General features: G+C 41.3%; 2 long non-coding RNA genes across 2 annotated transcripts; both read right to left on the reverse strand.

Annotated features, from left to right (window-relative positions):
- Positions 1-19,831: 19,831 nt before the first annotated feature.
- LOC139587818 (uncharacterized) lies at positions 19,832-20,810 on the reverse strand. Its single transcript, XR_011678511.1, has 2 exons — positions 20,447-20,810; positions 19,832-20,186 (listed from the first exon to the last, which is right to left on the reverse strand). It is a non-coding gene; the product is annotated as an uncharacterized lncRNA (long non-coding RNA).
- Positions 20,811-21,534: 724 nt separating this feature from the next.
- Positions 21,535-22,698, reverse strand: LOC139587817 (uncharacterized). Its single transcript, XR_011678510.1, has 2 exons — positions 22,556-22,698; positions 21,535-21,797 (listed from the first exon to the last, which is right to left on the reverse strand). It is a non-coding gene; the product is annotated as an uncharacterized lncRNA (long non-coding RNA).
- Positions 22,699-24,906: the final 2,208 nt, after the last annotated feature.

The following is a 24,906-nucleotide window of genomic DNA, read 5'->3' on the forward strand; positions in this document are numbered from 1 at the left end:
ATGCTCTATGAAATGTTTCTCTAGAAGCATTTCTGTTCCATATAGATTTCAGTGGGTTTATACAGCATGTTTACCACATTTCCCTCCTTCCTTTTTTGATTAGTGTTCAATAAGCAAGTGGTTAGTTATGCATTCCATCAAGCTACTATATTTTTAACCTATTGTTGATGCAAAACCAGCCTGTCTTCCTTATCTCTTACCTGCACATACTACATCCAGCTGCTTGCCTTCCTGTTTTGCCAGTTTTGCTTACTAAATTTCCTTCCCATTGTTAGCTATTCTGTTATACTGAAATTAATGTCTTTATTTTCTTAAGTTATAGTCATGTCAATACTTTAATTCACATCTGTTAATTACAAGCTCCTGGTTCCACTGGCAGGCCTCCCTGGAGATCCCTTTCCTGGGGCCGGGAGACATGATAAAGCTGTAGCAAACTGTGTGGTACTGACATATTCTGAGTGACAAACCTAAACAGCACACAGGCCTGTGCTGACCTGAGCAACCAGTTCTTTTCCTATTTTTCCCAATATTCAGTTCACCACTTTCTCACTCACCAGCAGTGAGTCTGGAAGTGGGTAGTGTTATGAATGAAGTTCTATGTGTCTAATTTAATAAACAACAAAATTGAATTTAGCAGGACTTTTAATTGAACAGTAATTTTGTATAAATGAATACAGTCAAGTATATTAAATATAATCAAGCATATACAAAAATTTGTGATTAAGTATGATTAAGGTTCATATAAAGCATAAGCAAAACCAACCAGGGTATGGGGAGGGCTTCTCACCCTGCCTCTTGTACAAAACAAAGGAATCCAAATTAAACTTATATACTGTATACTAATACATATTCGTCAATATTTTTCCATAAATCTCCTCCTGTTTTCAATTCTTGAACTCTACATCACTGTACTGCACAGCACATGCTCCACTTGTTGCTAGGGGATCTCCTGGCTTTTAGGATCTTGCTCATCTCAACACTACATCCTGTATCCTGCTTCTCACATGTAACATCTGCAACAGGGCAAATCTGTTTTCCCTTTATTACTTTATAACAAATATCTTCTAAAATATTGATATAGTTACAATGTAGCTAGCACAAAACATATCCATTTATCACAGCAGTAATATGGCTGGGGTATCAGCTTCTCAGCTGGAGGTAATTAAATAATTACTAGCCCAGTGACTATAACTGTCTAGCCTCAGGAGCTGCTTCTGAAGCAGGTCATGAACTGCCAAACTTCACACACCTATGCTGTATCTCAAACTGGCATCAGATTATCCCAAGGAGCAGACACATGCTGCTCTTAAACTGGTTAGACTGCAGGCAGCTGCAGGAAGGACTTTGGCCACATCAGCCTGAGCATGTCGAGAAATTGTACTGATCAAGTATCAAGCTATAAAGAATGACTCAGGAAGTGCTCTAACATAGACTCTCTGCAAAGAGTGAGGCTTGTGCTGGTCTGTGGGGTTATTCCTCCCCAGCTGCAGAAGAGCACTTGCTTTGGCTGAGCTTCATTAGGTTCCTATCTGCTGATCTCTCCAACCTGTCAGTTGTCCCTATTCAGAGGGACATTGTGATGCTGCTAGATAAAAAAATGATCTGCACCTTGTGGGCTAATACAATGCCTATTCTTCAAAAACCACTGGCCTATGGAACCATACAATTTCCATTCTGCAAGAAGTACTGGAAAGCAGCCAGCCCATGTGCCAACCTCTACCAGTTCACCAGACACTCAGGCATCACTTTGGGGTCAACCATCAGGGACCTCTTAAGAGACTCCCAGGACAGAAGAATATGTACATAAAGGGGTGGGAAATAGTTAATGATTTCAGGGAAATTATTATCATATGTATATTTATTCTGGAAAAATCAATGAATATGCATGTAAAATACAGCATTTAAACAGGAGGTTTTCTTTATTCAGCATGCACAATATTTCAGAGGAGATATCCCCTTGTGCATCCAGCATTGAATAAAGATTATCAGCTTCATAATACTACATTGGTGTTAAGGGTGTTGTATTATTTTTACCCATTTTTGGGAACAATGAGTAACATCGACCACTATTTCCAATTTTGAATCATCTACAAACTTGGGAGCATGCACTTTGCATGTCACATTGTCAAGGTCATTAAGGAAGATGTGTGATAGGACCTTAGTATTGACGCAAGGGACTGGTCTCCGGAATGTCTTTGTGCTGCTGAGCTTTTGAACTCAGAAGCTGAAGCTGTTTCCAATCTACCTCACTATATAATTATCCAGTCCATACTGGGCTGGAGAGAAACCTGATCAAGCTCAATGGAAACCTGATCTAGTTAAACATGTGCCTGCTCATTGCATGGATGTTGCACTAGATGACCTTTAAAGATCCTTTTCAACCCCAACTACATTATAAAGACTAAGGCAAATATGGCATTGAGAACCTAAATCTTTCTACATCTGCTTTGTAGTGTGAAGTCCTGGTCCAGTTGAATCTCAAAAGGGGAAAAAAAAAAAAAAAAAAAAAAAAAGCTTAAGAGAAAAATATCATCATCTTATTGCAGGGGTTCCATACTATTTTCTCCTTATCACAAAAGTTTCATGCCTTCTTGGTGTTCCTTGTGGGCAGCTCCTCAGAGCACTGACTCTTTCTTCCTCACAAAGCAGCCAACTGACTCCAGTTCCCTTCTCACCCAGCCACCCCACTCTTTTATAGACTCTTCTTCCCATTGGTTACAGCTGTGGCCTGTTAAAGTCAGGCCTGTTCCTAATCTTTGATAATTGGCCCAGCTGCAACTCCTTAGGGGTAAGATTACTCTCTATACTACCTTTATTTTCCTTTATTCTATCCCCCTACAGAAAAGGTGTTTTTAAAAGTTAGTCTTATATGTCTCCTGCCATGCTGGGAAACATGCAATGCAGCAGGACAGTCCTCTCTGGTGGAGCCACTGCTGTACAGCATTCTGGGGCAAGGTTCAATAGCCTCATTGTTCCTCACATCTTTACAGGACTCTTCCAAGTAAAACAAGTTCATCCATCTCTTCTTGTACAAACCAAATGTTCTAGAAGGGTACACACTGCGGTTTGCTGAAAGCATTACACTTTCACACATTCCTGTGGGAACAAGCCCTTACAAAGAGCACACACAGACTGCATTGTTAGCGGCAGCACACATTGTATGCTGAGGTTCAGTGATCCCTCATGCTAACATGTGCTTCTCTGGCACCAAAACCTAGCATTAAATTCTTCCTAAGTTCTACTTGAAGTCACCCACCTTTGCAGTACCTTTCGTGATGGCCCACTGCAGCATTGGTTTTTTACCAGGTCCCAGTCACATTCAGGGGTGGGTGCACATTCTCTACTGTGGAAGGAAGCACTTCTTTTTGCCTTTTACATCTCTTGATCAGGTTGATTTGGTTTTTTGGTTTTCCTAACTCATCCTTGCAGAGTTAGACAGTTCCTTCTGAGTCACCTGTGGTTATGTCCACCTCCTGTATGCTTCCTTTTCATGAGTTTCCTTCCTTGATTTCAGACGAGCTCTCCTTGCACATCCATGCAAACCCTCCTGCCATCCTTTCAGGTTCTCCTGCACAACAAAATAGGCCATTCTTGAACTTGTAGAAAATGAACAAGATTAAAAAAATTCTAACCAATCAAAAACAGTCTTTCTGGACCTGTTCTCTTTCCAGGATCATATCAAGTGGATTCACCAAAGTAGATCCCTGAACATGCTGAAGCCTTTTGAAGTCCAGGACAGCAGTCCTAGCTTTTGTCTTCTTTCCTCCTTTCAAGGTCCTGAACTCCATTTAAATGGAGTTCACTTCCAGTGAAAACATTGTTTTTAGTGTTGAAGGATGCTGAGATCAGCCTGACCAACAATCCTAAGTTAAACCCATCACAGGGATGTGAAAGATAAATGTTTCCTGACAAAGACTGGCACAAACAAGGATGTGAAAGACAGATGTTTACAGAAGGAGAAAAACAAACAAGTGACAACATCTTATTTAAAAAAAAAAAAAAGCTGGTATATCAGTGACTGGCCTAGCAACATGTTGGAATGCATGAAATAAAAGCCTCTCTAAGTTCCTCAGAGAGAAAGGAATGCAAGGCTTGAATTGGAGCCTTTAAAGAAATGGAGGTATATTAAGTCACATTGACGTGAAGTAGAAGTGTAATTTTAGTTTTAAGTAGAAAAATATCCTAAGTGCCTTAAGAGACTATGTTGGCTAGTAAAAGGCCCTAAAGTCTAATTTAAAGGTCAGTAGTGTTACCTTTCACAAATTAACTTAGCTCCAGACATAACAAAAATGTAGCAGAACATTGCTTGCATTTCTAGATAGAACAGATGGAACTATCTGTGTAAATAGATAAAATTATATACATAGATTTTTGGGTAGAAACTGACATTGCTTTCTCACATTAGAATTAGGCCTAGATTGGCTTAGGAAGAATGTTTTAGAGTTGTGCTTTTAGCTGATTGGATGATTTATGAATAAAATCCCTGTATTAGGGTGAGAGAAAAAGTAGAAGAAGAAGAAAAAAGTGTGGGAGCTGCTGCTGCTTTTGTTCAAAACATCGAGACTGTGCCAGAAAACTTTTAGCATGGACTTTAATACTCTGAGCTCCTTGCCTTCCAGGCTGATGTATTCATGCCATAAACAACTGTAGTACAACCAACATCTGCTCTTGTCTCTTTGAAGACCCATGATATCTGATATCCTCCACAGAAACATTTGACTGACATTCAATCACTTTGCGCTATAAAGGCATAGTCCCATGTTCCAGCAGGGAGGACTTGTGGGAATGTGTGTGGAGATTCCTCCCTTGAGTGGGGAGGCCCCTCAAGGTTAATCCTGGAGCCTGGGCAAAAAATGTTTGATCATGATCATCAGTATGGGGAACACCAATCTACTTGATAATTATCAAGATTTAGTTTCAAAGTTTGGAAAGCAAGGGAAGCCTTTCTGAACCTTGTGTTTGTATGCATGTACTTCGGCGACAGCCAAGGTGATTATAAAGTCTCCTCTGTTTGCATAAGCCCTCATAATTTTCTTGATAACTTCATTCATCACATCTTCATTTGATTGTCATCCTCTCTTCCTCATCATTCTTAGTTTAAAGCTCTTACCAGCTTCACCATCCTGTTGGCAAGGATGCCCCCCCCAGTTCAGTGTATCCCAGCTCTTCCAAGCAACATTCAGGCCTCAAAGACCAAATCAGGTTCATAGAAACCAAAACCCCATCCTAGCTGACCAGCAGGGCAGAGGATACACCAGATGGGCTCTTACTCCTCTTCACCACCACTCCAGAGTTATATGTATCATATTTGATGCTATCCAGGTCTCCCCAATAATTAGAGACCATTTGATGCCCACATGAAAAAGCAGCAGGAATCAATAATCAGAGTGCCAGAGAGAGGCTTCTGCAGGCTCTCCACAATAAATCAGAGTCCCTGAAAAGCAGCAAAGTTGCCCCAGACAACAGGTCAGCAGACGGGCCATTCCATTGAGCAGAGGGATCAGCATTAAGGGAGCAGCCCTCCTTCTGGTGCTCCTGTAGGGCTCAGGCAGTTCCCTTGGCAGAGCTCTCAGCCTCTTTTTTCCAAGGACAGCACTGAGCATATTTTGTACTTACAATGTGCAGGCAGAGCATAAGCACTCCTCCCAGCAGCAGGAATGTCAAGCTTCCAGCTGTCACCATCCTGAGAGTTTTTTACATCCCAGCCTGACAGAGTCAGCCTGCCCCTCCCTCAGTGCATAACTCTATGGTTTCTTGAAGCTGTAGGGCCTCAGAGAAGATCCAGTTTCTTTCCCAACCCCTGATGATGCATAGCTGCCTCCTGCAGCTCCTTTGCTCACTGAAATATTTCAAAAGGTGTCTCTCCCTCTGCTCCACACCAGCACCCACCTTCTGAAGATCCGTTGGGGTTGAGACATCCAGCATTACAAGGAAGGCTTTTCTAGCTGAGGACAACAGCTTGTAGCACACTCCCACCACTGCTGAGGAAGTGTGTGCTGCTATGAGATAAGGCACCAGCCCTTCCCACACCAAATGCCCCAAAAGGCATGTGTGTTTTAGGTAGCCCTCAGGCTGAGTGGGGGACCAGACCCTCCCTAACCAGTGCCATCTGGAACAAAACCTCCAAGGGCCCCTTTAATCAAAGAAGAACTGACAGTTCTGCTAGCCCTGCTAGCCTTGCTAGAAGTCAAGGCCTCTTGTCTATTCCCTACAGCATTAGGCAGCCTCAAGCTTCCCAAAGGCTTCTTAGATGTCCCTTGACAATGATCCCAGAGGGCCCCAGATCTAGAAACATGAGCCCACACACTGCTGCTCTCACTGTTCACTGCCCCTTTTAGCTGTGCTTCACAAAGGAGATTCTTGGGACTATAAAATTTTGTTAGCAATGGTGCCAGTTCTTGTTATTGCTCAGTATTAGCATGACTGAGAATTATGTTGGCAAGGAACAAGGTACCAGAGTGCATGTTGGAATAGTAATTTTAAAAACTCTAACCAGCTGGAAAGGAATATTGCAATATCACCATGATCTGATCTGACTGGCAGCCTGTGCTGACATCTGGATACAAAACAAGGGGTTGGGAGGGGACACAGCTAGGACAGCTGATCCCAGCTGACCCAGGGGATATTCCACACCATATGGCATCATGCTCAACAATAAAACCGGGGGGAGCTGGCTGGGGGATGGTGGCCCAGTGCTCAGGACTGGCCTCAAGAGCTGGATACTTGATCCTATACAGGCATTCCTGGTTTGTTTTCTTTAATGATAGCAAGATAACACTTGCAAACAAAGCATTAAAGAATGCCAGATGGATTCTGCATACCTACTTGTGAAACAATGGCACACACATAACTAGTTCATTTTGGAACACAAAGATCACCCTGTTTCCCATGGTTGTTATACAATTCTTGACCAAAAGTTACATGACTCAGTGGCTGGCTGATATTCCAACAGGCAGTGCCTTTCCCTCTTAGACATCCTTCAAGATACATCTTTCTAATAACATAGACAGTGTTTTGCAGATGTGGCATCTTGACAATCTTTGCTCAAGACACCTGTGCATAACAGACATTCTTGATTTAGGGTCAGTGAATAGATTGTGCATGCATTCTTGTCCAAGGTTTAATTTCTTTTAGAGACTATACAAACACACACACACACACTCACACACACAGCTTTTGCATTAGTTATTACTATTTGCTTAATTATGGCAGTGTTACTGTCATAGTGATGTATCAGGTTTACCTAAATGTATTTGATTCCCTTCAGGTTCTGACACCAGAAGGACCTATGTTGAAGTAAGTAATCATAAATCTTACTTGATTTGTAATTCAGAGCTCTGTTTACTGCTTAAGGAGCCAGGAGGTCACTGAGCTGTATATAAAAAAAGGAAACATTGTCAGAGTTTAAATAGCAGTAAAACAATTTTATAGTTTCTACTCAATCTTGTTTGACAGCTTTTTTTTTTTTCACATACACAATGATGGCTTGGTTATCCAGGCACAAAAAATGATGGTATTCACTCAGTGAGGATTTCATTTTCCATGATTTTGAACTCATGTATTGTGTGGGGTCTTGAAAGCTTTAGCCAGCCCAGCTCAGCTGCAGAGCTTCAGAATGACAGCCAGAGTGAGGGATCCCTACAGACATCCCTGTTTGGGAGACTGCAGTTCTCAGAGGTGTTTAATGCATCACATATACAGGGTGCCTGGAATGCCTCATTGTACAGGGTGAAGTCTTTTCCTGTCTTGGAATAAGATAAGGACATATGCCTAAATGGCCTCCTGGGAAAGAAGGGACATTTAGACACCCCAAAGTAATTTTCAATTGATTATTTATTTACAACTGGCAGACTTTTATTATACCACAGATTAAATCTTACTCATCTATCATGTTCAGCTTGAAACCTTCAGAATGGCTTCCATTTTTCTTTATACTACAAATCTTGTGACCATTAACTAACTGTATATTACAGTATTTTTCTTACATAGTGCCTTTTAGCCCACAGCATGTATTAAGGGCTTTCTAATTACTCATGGAGGTTCTGGTTTTCTTGGACTACCCCATATAAAATCACCCTGAGTTCTTCCAAGTGATGTAGCAAGTGTAACATATTATGTTCTTTGAGGTCAACAAGAGTGGTCTCACTGCATACTTTTATTTTGAAAATAATATTTATGGCACTTCCATGGATAGTTCATCGCAGGTATCACATGGTATGAAGAGTGACGAAAAGGTAATCTGAAAATGTCTTTTCCAAAATACTTGCTTTTTTGTTGTTGCAATATACACTTATCCAGACTGCTAGAACAATTCAGCAGAGGCAATGACATTTCATGGAGATTTTGAAAGATATTCCATCTTACATTAACTTAGAGAAGCTAAACACACGTAGCGGTTTATTGCTTTGGCTTCCCAGCTGAGATTTGTAGTAAGAGTATTGCAATTACTCTGAATGGATTACAAATTTAATATTTGTATGTGAAAGGAGCAGGAAAAACAATAGAGGAAGGGTTAAAAGGATGCCTTGTGTTGGTCTCTAAGTAGGAAGATGACTAAGAGCAGTAAATCTGGCAAGCACCAAGGAACACACCGTTCAAGGGTACAGCATGTACCTTATCTCTGATGCCAGAAGGTTTCTTTGCCTAGCAGTCTCTAACTTCTGCTGCTTTCTGGTTTGTTAGGCTGTATGAATTCTAAGATGCTCCCTTGTATCCTGCTTTTGTCCTTTCAAAGGGTGGCTGTGGGCTCAGTGGTGGTGGGCTCAAATCACAGGTCATGGGCAGGTAAGGAGAAGGTACTTTGTACAACAATCATTTTAGAGCTGGAGCTGAGGTGGTATTTGTGTAGGAGACCACAAGCAGTGCTGGGGTACAGCCAATTCTATAGTGATCCATCATGATGATATATATTGTTTTCGGTGTACTTCCTGGCTAATACATAAACATCACCTTCCCTAGAACTAATTTGCATGCATTTACCTCCTACTGGAAGTCCTTTAATGGTCCTAGAGTCTTGTCTGGAAGGGTCTCTGGTGGTCACCAGAGTGGTCACTGGAATATCCCCAGGGTTATAGATGATTTTGCCACTAATTCCTTTTAGCACTCTTGTTTCTCATTGCATGGCTTTGCCACAAAAGCCACTATATCCCTCATTACCTGTCTATCCACTGGTTCCAGCTACATTTAGCATCTTGTGTGTCTACTTCTACATTCTGTTATCTGCTTCTTTGAAACTCATTGTTCCCATACTTGGATAAGTAAGGCATCATTATATTCCATTCCTATTATCAATTGCCTGTCATCAGGAGTGTATAAGGGGGGCAGCCCCCCAAAATACTCTTGTCTCTGCAGGAAGTTGCTTGGTTCATGGGACCAGCTGGGGAATGTAAGTTCCCAGGACTGAGCAGTAAACAAAGTTTTGTGTGCTAAACTGTGGTCTAGATGTGTTGAGGCACTTCCTAATTGTTCCAGGCCTGTTACAATCCGTAAGTGCTCCTTGTTTTAAATGAGGCTGTAACTGAAGCTGAATAAGATGTCCCTGCTGCTCTGTGTTTGTGGATGACAACAGGCAACAGCAGAGACACTATTTGTGGGGCAAATGTAGATCTACTGTCTGGCTTGCAAGTCTCAAACAGAAGCAAGGCAATGCTGCTCACATTGTGTGCAAAATAAACATCTCCTGGGAAATAACGTCAGCTACTGCTAGGAATTGTGTAAGCAGAGGTTAGAGGTAATTGCATATTTGGCACACTGAAAAGGCTCTCAAGTGAAGTAAATATTAAAGGGAATACCACGTAGATATATGAGGGAAGTGGAGAGTAATTGGAGTAATGCAGGTCTTTCAAGAGATGCAGTTGGAAAGCAAAAGGAAAAACTATGTCTAAGAACAATTTGAGGAGGTGGTATTGGTTGCAGGTGAGTTATTTTGATCCAAATTTTTGCAATAAGTAATTTTTTTTCTTTGCTCTTTCTGCTTAGCTTGCAAACTGTCAAAGATGACAAAAATTAAAAATTCCCCTAAAAAAAGTTCTGTTCTTGAATTAAACTTGTATATAACATAAACTGAACTTTCACAGAACACCCTAGAGTTTTCAGGTGATTGCAGGGGAATTGTTTGCAAATTCTGTTGGCTGACCAAGCAGTATGGATGGACCAATACTGGCTGCACATAGGAAGGGAAGAAATATGTTTTTCAACTTCACTGCTTCTCTGAGGATGGCATCCATCAGGAATTGTCTAGGCTCCCCTCTCCTCTGCTTTGAATTTCTTTAGCTGAAGCTTAACCCTTTGAAACAGTCAGCCTGGCTATCTTTGTCCTTGCCCTCCCCTTTTCACAGAATCACAGAATGACCAGGTTGGAAGAGACCTTTGAGATGATTGAGTCCAGCCCATGCCCCAACACCTCAACTAAACCATGGCACCGAGTGCCACATCCAGGCTTTTTTTAAACACATCCAGGGATGGTGACTCCACCACCTCCCCGGGCAGACAATTCCAGTACTTTGTCACTCTTATACTCAAAAGTAAAAAACTTTTTCCTAATATCCAATCTGTATTTCCCTTGGCACAGCTTAAGACTGTGTGCTCTGGTTCTGTCAGTGCTGCCTGGAGAAAGAGACCAACCCCACCTGACTCCAACCACCTTTCAGGGAGTTGTAGAGAGTGATAAAGTCACCTCTGAGTCTCCTTTTCTCCAGGGTAAACTCCCCCAGCTCCCTCAGTGGTTCCTCGCAGGGTTTGTGTTCCCAGCCCCTCTCCAGCCTCATTGTCTCCTCTGGACGCGCTCAAGCGTCTCAAGGTCCTTCCCAAACTGAGGGCCCAGAACTGGACACAGCACTCAGGGTGTGCCCTCACCAGTGCCAAGCACAGGGGAAGAATGACCTCCCTGCTCCTGCTGGCCACACTGTTCCTGACACAGGCCAGGAGCCAGTGGCCTTCTTGGCCACCAGGGCACTCTGCTGGCTCATGTTCAGCCAGCTGTCACCAGCACACCCAGGTCCCTTTCTGCCTGGCCTCTGTCCAGCCACACCATCCCCAGCCTATAATGCTGCAGGGGGTTATTGTGGCCAAAATGCAGGACTTGGACTTATTAAACTTCATCTTATTGGACTCTGCCCATCCATCCAACCATTCGAGGTCTCTCTGCAGAGCCCTTCTCCCTTCCAATAGATTGACACACACTCCCAGCTTGGTGTCTCTGCAAATTTACCAGTGAAAGACTCAGTCCCCTCATCCATGTCATCAATAAAAATACTGAACAGAACAGGCCCCAGCACAGACCCCTGAGGGATTTTAAATCAAATTATCTCACATATGTTGTGTAATTTAGAGAAATTCCATATAAATCATACTTCCAGACTGATTTGTTTCTGTTAAATTGGCACCAAACTTGTAGTGCTGCTGAGGAAATAACATACCAGCAAGACAGGGAAAGGTGGATGGTGCTGCCTGTTCATGCCATACAGAAATGTGTATTCTGTGCCAGATGTTAATACAAACTGTTTAAAGTAAAATAAAAGCTTCCAGAAACAGCTTTGTGGAATGTTTAGTTAATGGTTGCAGTAGGAAAAGCTGTGGTTGTCAATAATCATGCACTAGGAAGGAGACAACAGGAAAGTGTGTCATGGGAAAGAAACCACAGGAGAGAGATTTGAGGATGAAGGTCAGAAAACATATGCTTTTGGCTGCTTAGACATCTGTGTGATCTTTCAGCCTAAATAAGGAGAAGCTTCCTCTAAACTGCATAGTTACATAATAGTGAAACTCAAAAATTTTTTTCAAGTGTCTTTCTCTTTGGTGGTGGCAGGAAGGAAAGAAAGAAAAATAAGGAGCTAAATGTATTTTACAAAAACTAACCACAAAAAGAAGTGGAAAAAGGCTACTTCTCCTTCAAGATAGATTGAGTAAATCTCATTTTTGAAAAGTCTAGTCTTATGACTCTTAACCAACCACAGACTTGCTCACACTCTACTTTATCTACTGCCAAGTTTTGTCTTGGGCAAAGCCACATTGCCTGTTACAATGCTTTGTGTCTAAAAATTACCAGGAATATGGTACTGTTAAGTTGCAGGAGCATAGATGAGGAATACACGGAGTGCAGGTAGGTTGAGTTGCAAGCTGCAGGTTGAGCTCTGGGTGGTGGGAGCCCCAGGCCATGAGAAGTGACCAGTCCCAACCATTTGCAGGACAAAGGGCACATGGGGACATGAGGGCCAGCTGGGTAACTGGACGACCAGAGCCATGCCAGGAGCCCAGGACTCAAAACCCCAGGCTCAGACTGTGAGACTATAAAGGCCCATTTCCCTTGGAGTCCCTTCTTGGAGGCACCCGCTCAAGCTGTTACTTTAGCTTGTTCTCAACTTAGTTGTTGCTGCACCACAATTAAGTTACTTGAAGGAACCAGAGGCCTGAGACTGTGAAGGAGCCTCAGCCTCAGCAGTGGAAGCCTCTGGTGGTGGGAGTGTGACTGCCAGAGTGGCTCCTGCACGGTCAGACAGGAAAGTTTCCGAAATGATGTAGTAGCCTTGTATAATCTGAGGTCTACCCTGCAGGCATGGGGTGATGTGATGGACACATTGACCCTACCTGTCCTTTGGTTCAGACTCACCAATGACAGACCCTATTGTATTTGCAATCCCCCCAGACTAAGGAAGGAATGATGAATCTGACTCCATGTTCTCAGAAGGCTAATTTATTATTTTATGATACTATAATATATTAAAGAATGCTATACTAAGTTATACTAAAGAATACAGAAAGGATACTTACAGAATGCTAAAATGATAATAATGAAAACTCGTGACTCTCTCCAGAGTCCCGACACAGCTTGGCCCTGACTGGCCAATGAGTGAAAACAACTCACTCCAGAAACCAATGAAACAATAACCAGTGGGCAAACAATGTCCAAACACATTCTGCATGAGCAAAACAGAGGAGAAGCAAATGAGATAATTATTGTTTTCATTTTTTCTCTGAGACTTCTCAGCTTCCCAGGAGAAGAATCCTGGGCAAAGGGACTTTTCAGAAAATGTGAATGCAACAAGGCCCCGTGTCCTTGGGGTGCACTTGCAAGCCGTTAAGCCCCTGTCTCACCTACAAGGCAGTGAAGGCATTTTGAAAATATGTTTCAAACGATGGTTTCAAAACCCAAGGTTCAAGATAACCAAAGGTACAGAACGAGATATCAGAGCTAAGACAGGATATTTGTCTTGCTATTGCTGTTGACTTGCAGCCAACTACTTCAGTGCACAAGCATGGAGAGCCCGTGCAAAGTGTTAAAAACGAGAGCAGGCTCCCGGTACTAAAGTGATTTCAGTGTTTATTGTAAGAGAAAGAAAGGCCTAAAGCAAGGGGCCCGGGCTGAGCAGGAGCGCTCCTGCTGAGGATGCTGCAGCGCCGGCACTGGGGCTGCTCAGCAGCCATGGCCCCGATGGAGCAGCGCACATTCAGTGGGCCAGAAGCCCCTTTCTATCCTGGTTTTTGTCCCTTTGGATTGGTTTCTTTTTGGATCCTTCATTTGCACGAAGGTTTAAGGCGTTGGATTGGCCCATTACAGCTCTGTCCAGGCTGGCTCGGGGAGTGCTGCACTTTACTGAGGTGTGTTATGGTACATTGAGTACGGTATTTCTTATAACTACCCTTTAAACCCCTTTTACAATATAGCAACCAAACTAACAGTACATGCTTAACAATCTGTCAGCTATTTTACAACAATTTCTAACCTATTTTTAACACAAAGCTTTGAGCTCCCTTTGCTGAAGCAGAGGCTGCATGGCAATGATACCTCCCTGAGGCCACTCCTTGGGCTTGAGAGATCCCATACCGCCATGACAGGTTCTCAGGAAGGGACTGGGAGCATGCTGAACTCATACTGTGAAGGATTACTGACCTGTGTAGGTACTCAGGTGTTTGAGTGTGGGTAATTCCATTAAAAGTGAACCTGATTTATTAAAAATATATGGATATTGACCTAGTACCTATATCCAACTGTGACAGACAAAAACTCTCTAAGAATTTAGAGTTAGAAAGTTTATTATTGCGACGCCGGGCAGCTTGCAGGATAACTCCCAAATACACACCACAATTTACAGGTGATTACAGAGTTCTTTTATCTATACAAGTATTGAATACTTAAAATACAAATACATGTTCATAACTTTGGTACATCCCATTCCCTGCCTAGTACGGTAATTAGTTCAAAAGCTATTAAGCATGCGTAGTTTGTTCCTTGAAATGGGTCGGTGATTCTTTTCATGGGGAGGGGTCCCAAAATGAGGAAGTAAATGAAGTCTTCCTCGTTCTGACCTTTCTATCTTTTCAATGTAGATATGACAAATGAACCCTTGGTAGAACTCCCATTCCCCATCTTCAATTGGTTTCAGAACAGAGGAGGCCTACAATTGTCTTATGTTCCTAAAAGCTATTTATCAATTTCTATATTCTTCATTATAAACCCAGCTAACCAAAGATTGTGCTGACAAGCAATCAATTATTAGTTAACTACTAACTCTTAACTTCATCAAGGCTTACCCATTTATTTTAATTGACTCCAATAAAGTTTATCTCTAACTAAAATCTTAGCTCCTCTAAAATCCCTAAATTCCTTAAAGTTTATGTCTCAAACCATTGATGGAGTCTCAGACCAAGACAGGATCCAGATATACCCAGGCTCTGGAAAGGAGTGAAGGGATCTACTCAGCACCTCATGACTCAACAAAACAGTCCTTCTTACTTTTCATGCCTCCAGTCCCTGTCTGAGCCATTCTAACTCAATTTTTCTTTGTATGTCTCCCCCATGCAGTAATTAATAAAGTGAATTTTGCCATTGAACTTTGTCAAATTCCATCGAACTTTGTCAGAAATCATTATTCTACCTCAATAAAACATTTTACTGCTTCTCTCTTTTGAGTGTGGTGCATCCTTCTTCCATGACAGAATCTGCAAATATTTAATTTAATTTTGGACAGTGGATCTGATTTGCTTGCCAGATTGTCTCTAAAGAGATGTACTTCACACTTATGATGAGCACAATAAAAGCAGTAGGGGAAGCTCACATTTTATTCACCCACTAAAGTAAAATTATTCTTCTTCACTGGTAGAAGTTCTGCAAGATTAATCAATAGAACTTAAAATCACAGAGTTAGCAGAGCAGAGTTTATTGGGGATTATAATTAGTCCTTTTATTATTCTAAGTTTTTAAATTGCTTTTTAACAATTATTATATATAGCAGCAATGGCTCAAAATGGGGAATTCCTTTTCAGTCATGATCTGTAGGGCCTGGGTCACCTTGAATCAAACAAATGACACCTTGTAACGTGGGGAAGAACTATCAGTTTTATTGATTGTGTCTGAATGTCATCATATGAGCACACAGAACAGATTTAGTGCCAAGAACCCATCTCCTGATATTCTGAGTTCACTGCAAGTTCAGGGGTGGATTCTTCTAAGCTCAGCCTCTTTCTCTGGCAAGAAGGACTTTATTTCATCACATTGTTACATGCTAGAATGAAAAATTGTACAATGGGCATTAACTGTTTTTCACTGTAGCAAGTATTAATAAAATAAAATAATTATTATAAACAAATTAAAAATTTGTTTCATTGGGGTCCCATTCTCCCCCATCATAATTTTCATCAGACCTGACTATAAAAATGTATGTATTCAGTTTGTTGCCTGCAGCTGTCCCCACTTTGCAGGCCCTGTGGCTCAGCATTCAGGTCACAACCCTGTATGGCAAGAGTTAAGATGCAGCAGAAGCCTGAGAACAGGTCAGTCCCATCACCAGAATATTTTCCTCATTCAGATAATCACAGACAGAAGGGATTGAAAATATTGTTTTTGTGTGGTGTAGAATGAAGCAAGGGATAACACATTGAAAGAGATTTATACTAATACAAAACTGGGCTATGTCAGATGTTTGATAAGTGTATGGAATTAGGCAGAAAATAAACCCCTCCACGTTCAAGCTTGTCCTCAGAGATCAGAGGGCCTGAGTGAGACATGTTTTAATTTCTGATTATAACCAATTTGGTAGTATAGGTCATGTTCAATAAGAACTTTGATAATCACAGATTAACAAAAAGTGTAGTTCATTCAAGCAACAGGTTATGGGTTCTTGCTAGATTAGTGGTGATAAATGCACTATGTCCACAAAATATAAGTGTATAGTGCTGTGTAGAGGTGTTCCCAGGAACACTCCAGTGCAGTTTGGTGGAGGTGCAGATCCTAAAAAAGAGATGTTGCTGCTCTGGGGAGGGCAGAGCAGCCAGCCCACAGTCTTGTCTGCAAAGTGGGTTCATATTCTTGTCCTCCCAAAGTAGAGGATTTGAAATATAAAATTCATATTTTGGCAAAATGGAGATGTGACTGTAGTCAAATATGGTTGGTTCAGGAACATTATATCCTGCAAGTGCAGGATTCAGTTCAGGAACAGCTGTATTCTTGTGCTGATATTGGTGGGGATATTTTTAATATTCAAATTAGAGACAATGAGGGTCTTTGGTTACCTTTTTTTAGAAGGAGTTGTGTGACTTATAGAGAAACAGAGACAGAACAGAACCATGACACTTCAGCATCCTCCTCCTCTAGCTGAGGCAGCAGCAAAGGCCATCTGACCTTTCCCAGAGAGTCTTTGCATCCTCATCTCCTCAAAGGACAAGAATTATCACAAGGCTCCCATGGATGAGGGGGATGAGGCTGGTACAGAGGCCCTGTTGTTGTTCTGTGCTTCTCAGAGACAACACTGGGCTGTGAGGTCCCTGCTTCCTCACAGACAATGCTCTGTTGTTGAGCCTTGCCCCAGCCAGGTGCAAGACAAGCATGGCTTAGCTCATGTTTTTGGTCAATCCTCCTCATCAATTCTTCATGAAAATTTTGGCTGCCACATCATGGTAATTATCAATCCTGACACAGCAAGCCTGGCAGATTTCAAGTATCATCTAAAGAGCAAATCAGAAGTGTGGATGAGAGCATTTAGAACTGCTATGAACATTTTACAGATGTGATGTACTCCTGTTCCTTTTCTACCCACAACACAAATGAACCTGCGTGGGTATGGTTTTGAGATGCCCTTCTGGCACACAGCACAGTAGGATGGTTTCCTAACCCATCTTAATCTCTTAAAAATTAAATGTTGACATTTTGATATGCTGAATACCATGGGAATCAACAGAGTCCCCGATGAGAGATCAGCTTGCAGTGGGTTTCAGTGAAAAAGGTCAGAGGGAAAATTGTGTGATTAATCTTTGACAAGACCAATTGACAAATTATTACAAATATTTTAGAATCATGATAGGTCACAACAAAGTGATAGAGCCGCTCTAATATTAGTGTTTTGTGTAACATGTTAAAGATTACCTGCACTCAAAAAAGCCCCAAAACAAACCAAAACAGTAAGTAAAAAGAGTCCTTGTGTTCTTTTATTGTTCCTTTTTTTAATATAAAGGATTTCAGTGTCTTCTTAAATTTGTTGGTTTGGGTTTTTTGACCCTAATGTTTTACCTTAAAATTGTGAGATAGTGATGGAGAAAGTCACCTAGCCTCACCATCTGAAGCTAACTTTGCAGGTTTTTTTGTTATTAATCAGTAACTATATCTAGGCAGCTGGGATTAAGCAGCAGCATTGTGAAATTTATAGAAACTTGTAGGCTTGGCTAATCCTTTGTTTTAAGGAAAAGGGAGCACAATCCCGAGATGAATGGGCTGTCTGGATGAGAGCCATCAGCAGTGAAGTCAGCAGGACTGAGCAGTAACTGGGGGAAAAGTGGTTCTGGCAGGGGAATTGTGACCATGGACCCATCGACCACCTCCTCAAAATGGACCCCCAATGCAAATGGAGGGAAGAACTGTCCACGAGGACTAATCAGCATCAGAAGAGAGAGATACAAATTAGCAAATACAGGTTTGAGTGCTAAATAATGAAGAACTATGTAATTTGTTACCACTTCACACTGAATTGCTTAGTCGTTTGTTAAAATGTGCTATAAATACTAAATGATAAAGTCAAATCAATTATATATATAAATATTAACAATAATAACATATATCACAAATGCATAAATACTGTGAAGTTTTGATGACTGGGGAGTCAAGCCTTTGGGGCTTACCACATACCTCCCTACTTTGTGCAAACTACAATAAAGAAATAGTAATATTTCTCCTTGGTGTATGAATTTGAGTTGCCCACTGGGTAATGACCCTTCATTTGGGACAATAAAAGCACAATGAGGACACAAAAAATATGCTAAAACTCACATTTAGGGGCATAAATGTAAAAGTTCATTTATAGGAGCAATGATGGTTATTGTGAGGATGGAAAAGGGCTCTGTGAAAAGTGCATATTATATGGCTCTTCACAGACATTTACTATATGTATTATGTTGTATTGATTAGTAGTGCTGTATTAACATTTTAATAGTATTGTAAATGTAGTTTTGTAGTTAAAATGTAGTTTTTGTAGTTAAAATAGAAACTATGTATGTGGGATATTTTTTAAGGAGAAGAATGAGGTACTCACACCTAGATAGCAGCCACAGGACACCTAAATCTTTCAGAGAAAGAGAATTTATTGCTCCTTTATCAGAAGAAACCAACTTCTTCCTGCCTCTGACACTGTCAGGATTAAGAGGAAGAAGTTGACACTAAACAGAATCCTTTGTTTGTATGGAATTTCTGCATCATGTATGAGATGTATGAATATGCAACAGGCTATTGCTTTTAAGGGTTAATCCTCTGTTAACGGGTGTCCTTTTTTGGGCTTATTCTGCCCAGAAAAAGGTACCCAGACTGTCCATAACTCTTTGTTTCTATTGTTTCGTATTGTCCTAAATCCTAATTGTCCAAATTTTTATTACTTTAATTATATCACTATTTTAATAACCATTTTATTACTATTAAATTTTAAATTTTACAAACAAGTGATTGGCATTTTTCACAGCTCCTCTCCAGTCAGTTGAACTGGAGATGGTCAAAAGATTGGATTTGACCTTAAGAGAGTTTGGTGACAGGAAATACTCGTGCACCATTGTATGAACTGCTTAGGAAACACCCTGGTGAGAACTTATGGAGGTGACTTGGTTTGCAACAAACTGAAACAAACCTACTTTCAGTCGCCCACACATGCACCAGAGGTGTGTGGTGTCCAAGGAGGCCACCCGGGTTCCAGATACCAGGGCCTGGGCGTTCAAGCTGTGTGACCACCAGGTGGGCACCACGAGGCCATCCAGGCCTCCTACCCAAAACTGTTGTGACAGGGAGGACAAGTGATGCGGTGTATCAAGGACTCCTCAGCTCCTGGGTGGTTGTTGGGTTGCTGACCGTGGGGCAGGGTTTGGATAGTCTTGTGTCTTCACAGTGGTCAATTGTGTTTCTGTCTCTGGGCATCATCAGAAGTCCTTAGAGCTCTTTGTCTCCATGGCTGACCTGTGAAACTGGATGGTTCTTGATGAGCTGCTAGCTGGGTGCTGTTAACACAGGCTCTTCTCCCTGATGGGTGCACTTGGCTCTCTCCACACCCACACATTCCCACTTATGTCCCATTCACACCAATTTTAGCCTTTCTATTACAGCTCTCACCATTAAGCTCCTGGACATGGTTGTTTTCAGCTGATTATGTTGCAAAGATAAGACCTAAGGCCAGGCCTAAATTCCTTTCCTTTGACCCAGAGCAGTGTTCATCACCAGGGTGGTTTTATTTATTTTGTAGTGACACAGCTGTATTGACAGAAACTAAGAAGCCTCAACTATACTAACAAAAGAAAGATCCTGCCAGTGTACATATGCCACTTGAGGATGAATCATTAAAACCAAACATCACAAAGACTCTCTAACTAGTCAAAGTTAGAAAGTGGTATGTTTATTACAGCTGCATGAGGATTTTTGCCTTCTTTTTATTTCCCAAAATAATACATATGCACAACCCCAGCACCTCCCATCCCCACTTTGTATTAAAATGAAGTTATTTGTCCTTCACACATGCACAATTCTTCTCTCAGATTGGGTTGGTAGTCTCGAATTGGGTCAGTGGTCCCAGGGATGAAGTCAGGGACGTCTTCATCAAGTCTCTGTGACCCTCTGGCACAATCCAAGGCCCCCTGCTTCGTGATGGATTGACACAGAGTCCAGGTGCTGGGCATTGTTCTACTGGTTTCAGGATGTTCCTAGAATGGTTCACTTGCTCCTCTTTCTTCTACAAATGAGTTCATAATATAACAATTAGCTTTAGCTTAAGCATCTAATAATCATTAACCTATTGTTGGTGTATCTAACTTCAATATTAATTGGTTCTGTGAAAAACGCCAATCACTTGCTTGTAAAATTTTTAAATTTTAATAGTAATAAAATGGTTATTAAAATTGTAATAAAATTAGAGTAATAAAAATTTGGACAATTAGGATTTAGGACAATAGGAGACAATTAAAAACAAAGAGTTACAAATAGTCCAGGTACCTGTTTCTGGGCAAAATAAGCCCAAAAAAGGACACCTGTTAACAGAGGATTGATCATTAAAAGCAATAGCCTGTTGCATATTCATACACCTCATACATGATGCAGAAATTCCATTCAAACACAGGATTCTGTCTGGTCAGTGTCAACTTCTTCCTCTTAATCCTAACAGCATCAGAGGCAGGAAGAAGTTAGTTTCTTCTGATAAAGGAGCAATAAATTCTCTTTCTCTGAAAGACTTATGTGTCCTGTGGCTGCTATCTCGGTGTGAGTTCTTTCTTGAAAAAAGTATCTTACATAGCACAGTTTCTATTTTAACATTATGCTATAACCTGTTATAAAATTGACTCAAAACGAGTAATTTCCAATCAAAGAATTTATTAATTATTGAAGCAGTTATACTACGTAAGCAAAGGCTCAGCGCTGGGCGACAGGGGAGTCTCCGCTCCACCTACTGCCGCCCCAACTAGTTTCTGATTCAGTCCTTTTATCCTCTCCATCCTTCAGGAGTCCATGTTATCTCGGAGTACTCTGCGCCTGCGCTGGTTGTTGCTAGAGGGTCATCCTTCTGTCTCCTGGTGGTCGGTGATGAAGGCTGCAGAGTCTTCCTCAGCTGCGTCTTCTTCACCCTATGTCCTTATTTGGTGACTTCTCTGTGGAAAATTACCAAGATCTTATGATTAACGCAATATGTGCCCTATTAAGCTTAAGCAAGCAAATATCCTGCCTTGCAAACTGTTTATCTGCCCCTGCCCCTTCCCCAGGTTTTCCCTGGTCGTTATCTCTGTGAGTTATCTGCTTGTACCATTTGTCAGCGGGAAAGGTTTCCCTGCTGGGTGTTAATCTGCCCCTGCCCTTTCCCCAGCCTTTCCCTGGTCGTTATTTCTGTGAGTTATCTGCTTGTACCATTTGCTGGGTGGGACCATGTGTGGGCTCCTGCAACCCCTTCCCTGGTATCCTTGTGGCTCATATCTCATGAAGTAGTACAGAAATAGTCAGCAGACAACTCTTGTAACACACTGGTCTCTTTCTTGTGATGAACAAAATGTAGTCTCTCATCTCACCAAACATCACAAAGACTCTCTAACTAGTCAAAGTTAGAAAGTGGTATGTTTATTAAAGTTGCACGAGGATTTTTGCCTTCTTTTTATTTCCCAAAATAATACATATGCACAACCCCAGCACCTCCCATCCCCACTTTGTATTAAAATGAAGTTATTAGTCCTTCACACATGCACAATTCTTCTCTCAGATTGGGTTGGTAGTCTCGAATTGGGTCAGTGGTCCCAGGGATGAAGTCAGGGATGTCTTCATCAAGTCTCTGTGACCCTCTGGCACAATCCAAGGCCCCCTGCTTCGTGATGGATTAGAGTAATAAAAATTTGGACAATTAGGATTTAGGACAATAGGAGACAATTAAAAACAAAGAGTTACAAACAGTCCAGGTACTTTTTTCTGGGCAAAATAAGCCCAAAAAAAGGACACCTGTTAAGAGAGGATTAACCCTTAAAAGCAATAGCCTGTTGCATATTCATACATCTCATACATGATGCAGAAATTCCATTCAAACACAGGATTCTGTCTGGTCAGTGTCAACTTATTCCTCTTAATCCTAACAGCATCAGAGGCAGGAAGAAGTTAGTTTCTTCTGATAAAGGAGCAATAAATTCTCTTTCTCTGAAAGACTTATGTGTCCTGTGGCTGCTATCTCGGTGTGAGTTCTTTCTTGAAAAAAGTATCTTACATAGCACAGTTTCTATTTTAACATTATGTTATAACCTAAAACTATATTTAACACACTACTTAAAAAAATACAGCATAAACTTCTAACATAACACATATAATATTCATTTTAATATTTGTGAAAAGCCAATCATAAAATACACATTTTTCACAGTTCTAACCCTCAACTAAAATTCTAACCCTTTAAAATCATGATTCCAGGAAACCTATACAAACTATGCATAATTGTCTTCAGCTTTTCTTCATCTTTCTCTTATTTTTGCAATAGCTGTGCCCTGCTTTTATTATAGTTACCATGTAGTGTATATATATCTGTTGTGGGAAGGATGTTAGCAGTTTTTTTCCTTCCGATGATAACAGAACACTTACTACATGTAGCAATGCTGATCAGGATCCAGAGTTCTGCACACCCAGTCCTGGAAAAGACAAGAATCCCAGCAAACCCACACTGTAGAGGCACTCCCACCTCTGCAGTGAGAATGGTTGATTTTTCTCCGGGAGGTTGGGGCTTTCTTTACCTTGGTATCCTGTTTATCTGTAGATTACCCAGGAGAAGACGGTACCTAAGATTCTTCATGCACTCTTGCTAATCAAGATAAGTTTTTTTACTTCAGATGCAGACTAAGAGCTTTTCAAATGTTGCTGTAGGTGTCATGTTTTCCTAAGGGTGATTCTGGATAGCCCTAATACCTTTTTTTGTCTTGTATAGCAGTTTAGAGTTCCCAAATATTCCAATTACACGGTCATTTATTATTTAGTTTACAAATTAAGCTGCAAATGGCTGGCAAATACAAATGTTCTTTCTCCTTCCCTGCCTTCTGAACATACTTACCTGCTCTTTACTTTTTAAGGTCATCAAACAAAGCTGTTAGAGCCAAAGAAAATTAAATCAGAAAATTAAATCCTCTAAAACCCTGTTTGTCTGGCCTTCCTTCCAAACCTATTCCACCCTGGTCATCCAGCCTTTACCTTCAGAAATAATAAACAAGAATGAGCTTTGCTGATGAAAATTCAACAAACATGTGTTGAAAAGTTGGTTTGTTTTTTCCTAACAAAACTCGTGCATTGCTGCCTGCTGAAGCATTTCTGTGGTGCACTGAAGCAGCATACATTGTTTGTGCTGAAAGCAGAGGAAAAGGTATGGGTGGCCTGAAAGCAGAAGTTTGATGGGAAGACTGATCAGTGACAGCTCCAGAGGTGAGTCAGCCCACACAATTTTTTTCAGTCAGTAACTTGAAAATAATTGAATAGGAACAAATAATTGAATAGGAACAATTCATGACATAGTGTAGGCTCATATCATCCTACAGACACATGCTGACTGTGTAATGGGAAAAGCCAGGCGGAAACCCAGGCAGAGGAGATTCCTGAAGTTTCTGAAGTGGTTTTTGGGTGGGCAATCACAGCTTTCCAGAGAGTGCTTCTTTACCTGTCCTCCATCGGGGAAGGCCCCTCAGACTTTAGGCAGCAAAAAGAGACTCAGCCCTTTCAGAGAAAAGTCCCTTGGCCTCTATAGGGGCCTGAGGGACAGAAGTGTGCTGGTGCTGTGTCCATCTGCTCCATTCCTGCACAGTGAATGCATCTGTCCTTGAGGAGGGGTACCTTGAGATGCTGCTTTCTTGTGCAGGCTGTGCTAATGCAGCCCTTGGTATAACCTTTTATATATTCCCCCTCTTGATGCCTTGAGAAGGCTGACCTAGAAGAGACTAGACAGGGTTAAAGAATAAAGTATTTATTATCTATTTATTAGAAGGCTTCTGTGGATACACCTTGGGCAGCACAAGAGCCCAGCCAGGGCTACACCCAAGATGAACCCAAAATGGTCACCAAAAATCGATGACCAGTCACGGTCACAGTCTCACACTTTGATAAGTTCTGGCCTATTTGCATATTGGAGTTAATTGCCCAGTTACAGCTTTAGCTTATCAAGTCACATCCTCCTTGTTTTTCTCTCTTCAGTCCACATTGTTTATGCTCTTGGGCCTGAAATTTGGATCATTTGTCCTTGGTCCCCAGCTAGAGAAGGAATTGTTTTGTTTCCCTACTCTGTGCAGAGAGCTCACCATCCCCCAGTATGAGGCTCAGAACTACACACCAAAGCAGCACAGAATCTGAAAAATACAAAAGCTAAAACCTGAAGCATCACTCTACGATGCAGTAAAAAGCTGCACTTTTAGGGGATTTCCAGCAAGTCCTTTCTGAGCTGAGTCTTCTTACCAGAGAGTAGGGAGAACCCAGATTTCCTCTTGGGGCCACAGTGGATAATAGGCTGAATGAGCCTTCCTGAGGCATATTGTCCCCTTCAGAAAGTGATCAAAATGTGTGTGGGATGGAGGTCCTCCAGCCTGCCATTTGTGCAATCCAAGTGGAAGGAAAGATCTTTGGGAATTATCAAAAATACAAACATCTAATAGAAATGAATGGCACCTTTGCCCCCTTAAAATTATATATAAATAACTGGACTTGATGGTACTACTTCTCTTAAGACATGAACCTGTAAAAATGTATGAAACATATCACAGCTTTTCCATGTTTAGAAAGTTCAGCCCTGAGAAAGAAAGTTCTATTAATCTGCTTTTTATTCAGTGTTTGTGTCACTGTGATGCATTTTTTAGGAAAGATTCTTCATTTGGCATAGTGTAGATGACTGTACACTGCCAGTAATTTTGCTTATTAGTTAAATGAGGGAGCAAACGCTTGTGAGAATACTCTGTATAGAT

This window comes from Agelaius tricolor, unplaced genomic scaffold (assembly GCF_023055355.1).
Source record: "Agelaius tricolor isolate 1412-34295 unplaced genomic scaffold, bAgeTri1.0.p SCAF_3, whole genome shotgun sequence".
NCBI classification, from domain to species: Eukaryota; Metazoa; Chordata; class Aves; order Passeriformes; family Icteridae; genus Agelaius; species Agelaius tricolor.